Genomic DNA, 5,515 nt, shown 5'->3' with positions numbered 1-5,515 from the left:
AGCGAACCCCTATACGCCTCGTACCCTGGTATGACTCGTTCTGGGGGTACGACTCGTACCGGGGTACGGGTCGTATAGGGGTATGAGGCGTACAGAGGTCCCCCCACATGCGAGGTGTGTGTATGGAGCGTACCCCAACATCGCGCATGTACGCACCGTACATATGCGATTTTGGGGTACGCACCGTAGATACACAATTTTGGGGTACGGTGCGTACACAAGTGATTTTGGGGTACGGTGCTTGTACGGTGCGTACACGACCAGTACCCCTTCAGCGCGTATATACGCACCGTACCCCACTTTCCGTGTCATCGGTAAGCACCGTACATACACACCGTACCCCTGTATTCATGGGGTGTACGACGCGTACATGGAGGGGTCAGTCTCGTACTGCTTTCGGGGCGTACAATGTTTTCCCGGCACTTTTTGGCTCCTGTAAAAAAAGAGCTGTACGGAGTGCAGTTTGTACGAATCGTACTTGACGGGTTGTAAACTGCTGCCAGGAATACATGTGAACGTCGCGTACAGGGCAATCCGAATCGGAATCGCTTGTATATACGAGTTGTATGGTCTTTTTTACAATTTGTATGGAGAGCGTCTATTTGTACGGATCGTACTTCCTAGGTTGTAGGGGAATCCTTACAAGTACGAGTTGTATGGGGAAAACGCTCCATACCACGATTTGTAAAGCGTTTTCCCAGGATCGGAATCGGCCCCTATATGCAATAACTGTAAAAGAGGAGTACATAGGATCTAGTCTGTTTGTGAACGGATCCCTCATTGCAGACATAAAACCTATGCATTTATCGGTTATTATGCATTGGCTACCCTTTTTTTTCTCCAAACAGCATCATACTAAATGGAACATTTTAAATCCTATTTTTCATATCATCCTATACATTCCCACTGTCACTTTGAAAAATGCATATAATTGGTTTTAGTAATTAAAGGAGTCTTAAAAACTATTTGGGCTGCAAAACAGAGTCAGGTAGTTTACTGAACTGCTTAATTAAGAATTCTCTCGGATATAACATTCAGAAAACAATGTGTCAGATCCTTTTATTTGCCCGGGATTCATGCCCCAAATGCTTTACTTGTGTGTTTTTTGCTAGTACGTATAACCTTTTACATGATACAAGAAATTCTGTTGCATAAATGGCTTTGTCCCTAGTAGCTAAGGGGCTGATTACGAGTCTGGCGATCTTGCGACCGCCAGACTCGCGGTGGCGTAGCAGTGGTGGTCCACCGTCGTGTCAATTACGACTGCCAAAGTCATACTAGCAGTGGCGCTGGAATGAGTTGCTTGTGGCGGTGGCGCAGCTGCCCCATAAGCCATATGCTGAGCAGGGAGTGATAAAGTCACGCTCAGCATATTATAAGTTCTTGTACCCCCAGCCTTTTCATGGCAGAGCCACGCCATGAAAAGGCTGGCGGTGAAAGAACAAAGGGAGCCTTGCAGGGGCCCATGGCCCCCCTGCCATGTGGATACATTCAAGGGGGCACTACATGTCTGTATTTCCACAAAGTTCCAGCACGCCATGGACGTCACCTTCCATGCTGTGCTGGAACTTTTTTGCCGTTCCCATTGTGGTGCCTGTTTTCCAGGCACAGCCATGGGAAAGGCAAAGGTCCGTCGGCAGTATTCCAAGTTACAGATTTTTAATTAGTAATACTACCAGCAGTCCTTGAGCGGCCTTGGCGCAGCGGAGCAGGTGTTGAGCTGGTGCTGTTGTGCCAAAGTCATAATCGGGCCCTAAGATAGTAGGCAGATGGATCAGATTTGTTGTCAACATAAAAGTATACAAAATGGACCTCAGATATCCTAGCACGGTCAGGTGAAGTTGTCTCACAGTGCTCCCACTGCGTAAAATTATATCCTTTATGTTGATTGATGAATGTAATGATGACCATAGTGATCCAAACAGAATAATTGCTGATAATTAGCTACATCCAGATAAGATCTTTATTGTCCATTGAGGCATAAGAATTAAGATATTTTAAAGTTGCTTGACTGTTTGAATGTACCATGGCTTACCATAAGGACCTTGTGTTGCAACGTCATCTAAGATATGCAAAATATGTGGCATTTGTATTATTTCCATAGTACCCAAAATTTGATTTAGCGCTCTTGTACATAGAACACCATCAAGCAATATATCTGCATATATGCTCCATAACTTATTTTAACTCTGTGTGAGGAAATATGTGGTATTAGCTCTCGATCACAGGAGATGGTGAAGAATAATCCGAAAGGTAGGGCCCATGCACCATTTTCAAAGCAAAAATTACCTTTATAATCCACAAGAAAAATGATGAACTTATACTAAAAACCCAAACATACAACCCTGGTAGGCGAATATACCTATTCAACAGGTAAGCATCCATTAGTAACATTGAATGATTTCGGAGGTTGGAGTTTCAGCGAAACATGGAAGGAAAACAACCCTTGTTTCTTCACGATTGTTCTCCTATAATATTACAACTTCTTGCAAATAAACAACATCTGCAGTTGATGTAGCCTCTTTTAGTGGCTCAAATGTAGATGGAATCATATTTGATGATATAGCGGGTTCAGGTGTTGAAGATGTTGCTTGCACCACAGTAGGATCAGTAATTGAAGATGGTAGAAAAGCTAGAGACTCAGCAGCCAATTAAATTGAACCATGGATTTTGACTTGGCTGTTATCTTCTTTTTTTAAAATTTTTATTGAAAACCATATAGAATACATAAATGTGAGTCCAAATATACATCCATTAAAATCCATCAATAACATCTGAAGGGGTAATAAATAGCACCAATTAATCAAATCAAAAAGCAACACATCCAGTAATCAATAAGCAGGGGGATCTTAAAAAAGCATTTTTAAGCTGGAAGATAAAAAGAACGCCTAAAATCTTGAAACTTATGTTCACTGCCTCAGAACAATACCAAATAAGCAAAACGTTAAATTTAAGGTATCTAAAATACATGTAAAATAGTAAAAAAAAGCATGTAATTTAGTCCGATAAGACTGATAAAATGACATGAAGTATACTATACATGTTAAAGTGCCAAGCTCTGAGATTCATAAAAGTAAGGACAGATTAGTGAAATACGGCAGGTTATATACTAACTTTCAGAAATCACAGTCGAAATACAGTGCCCAGATCTGCTCAAACTTCTTAAGTCCACCAATTCGTGAAGCATAGACTTGTTCGCTTCTTTTAACCTGACCCATTTTCCGAACCTATTCATTTTTAGATGGAATTAGATCTGTTCGCCATCCTTGATGTAGAAGTGATCTGACGACAGCCATTGCAATATATAATGGTTTAATCAACTTCTCTGGTTGCTGAAAATCTAGGTCATAACCCAACACTATCAGCCGAGCGTTAAACTCAATCGTTATTAAACATTCTGTTGCCAGATAATCAAAAATATTGTTCCAAAATTTCTGGATCAAGAGCACTGTAATATTATATGAGTCCAATTGCCTGAAGGGTGAATATGGCACCGGAAACACTACCCCGATTGATTGGGATACACCTTGGCTACAAAGCAAGGGGTTCTATAAAGTAACCACTTGCTAAAATATAACATCCTTCGCCAGTTAGCCCCTCTAACTGAACTAAAATTTAAGTTATTAATTGTAGACCACATATTTGCTGTAATTTCCAAGTCCTCATATTTACCCCATTTTGTTGTGGCCTTGGCCTCAAGATCTATCCCTTTAATTGAGGCTAAACATTTTTTCCATTCCCCTGGCTTTTTCACTACCCTATCTTCAAGCAAGTCATAAACTAACTGTTTCTGGCCAATAATCTGGAGCAGATCAAGTTTGCTAAGGTACTTACTGAGAATATTATATGACCCAAGGAGGAGGAAATCGCCGGGGATTAATTGAGATATTTCACTAATATTCAGCCGTCTATCGTTCCGAAGAAAATCGGAGAGTTTATGGAAGCCGGCCTTGGTCCAATTTTGTATAATTAAAAACAAATCTCTAATTCCTGCTGACACGAAAAGACCAGCTATTGGGGTTGCGACATTAATAGCTGGGATGGAATACCTTCTAAAAAAAGCCTAACGTTTATGAAAAAACCAATGTAAACACTTATATCTTACTAATTTAGGAGATCTAAATATTGATAATCGGCAGCGGATCTGATTTTCTTTACATATTAAATCCATGAAGGAGTTAATAAAAAGACCCGGCTGTGAACCCTGCTTAAATCTAGACATGTATTGTGCAAAATATGGAAAGTAGAATTCCCTCAAATTGGGGAGGGCTAAGCCACCATCTTACAGTTTCTCATATAAAGTGCTGAGTGCAATTCGGGGAACTGTCTTGCCCCACAAGAACGATGTAAACATTGACTCTAATTTAGTAAAAAAGGAGTTCACTAAAACACAAGGAATCACTGAAAAAAGGAAATTAAACAGTGGAAGCACCAACATTTTGATCAAGGCGGCCCTACCAAGAATGGTTAAAGGGAGAGAGTTCCATCGCGAAAATAAGTCCTGGACTTTTCATAACAATGGAACAAAATTCAGATCATAGAATTCCGAAATTATCGGGGTGTAAATCCCTAGATGCACAACCAGACAGAAATATTTCTGTTTTCCTTTTATTGATTTTGTAACCGCCGAACGACTCGTAGAGGTAAAAAATCTGGAAGGCTTTTGCCTGCACTTCCTCCTCCAGCTTTATAATAAGCATAAAGTCGTCAGCGTATAATTTAACTTTACCCATGGTTGGAAGCGGAGGGCAGATATCCCCATTATTCCTGATTGCTATCGCGAGGGGCTCAATAAGAAAGGCGAATAGCACCGGGGATAACGGACATCCTTGTCTGGTTCCCCTTTTAACTTTTACTTGGCCAACCTCAGTGGCATTAATAATAATATTGGCCTCCGCATTCAAATATAATTTCTCAACCAACCATGTAATTTTAGAGGGTATGCCAAATTTCGCTAAAATACAAAATAAAGTATTCAAAATCACCAAATCGAATGCCTTCTCGGCGTATAAAAAAAAAAAGTACTAATGCTGGTATCTTCCGGGTCTCCAAATAGTCTAGTGCCTCCACTAAAAAATGAGTATTGGTTCCGAGCTGCCTCCCGGTTACAAAACTATTTTGATCAGGATGGATTAAATGTGAGGCGATCCCGTTACATCGATTGGCTAAAAGTTTAGTAATTAATTTGTAGTCAGAATTTTAAAGCGTAATCGGGCGATATGAATTGGTGTCTTCACTATTTTTGCCTTTTTTTAAAAAATTGACTACATTCCTTTTTCTAAAAGACAGAGGTATGAACCCTCCTTCAAGAATTGAGTTTACCGATAAAAGGAGATAATCCACAATTACACTAGCGAACGTTTTAAAAAACTCGGCATGGAGGCCATTCGGCCCGCAGGCTTTACCATTCGGGAGATTATTAATAACCTCCCCTAGCTCTTCTTTTGTGAATGGTCTCACCATGTTCCTTTTTTCTAAGTCTGTTAAGACAGGAAATTCATATTCCTGGAGAAAA

This window comes from Triturus cristatus, chromosome 2_2, assembly GCF_964204655.1.
Source record: "Triturus cristatus chromosome 2_2, aTriCri1.1, whole genome shotgun sequence".
Classification (NCBI taxonomy): Eukaryota; Metazoa; Chordata; class Amphibia; order Caudata; family Salamandridae; genus Triturus; species Triturus cristatus.
Note: the sequence above shows the minus strand (reverse complement) of the source record.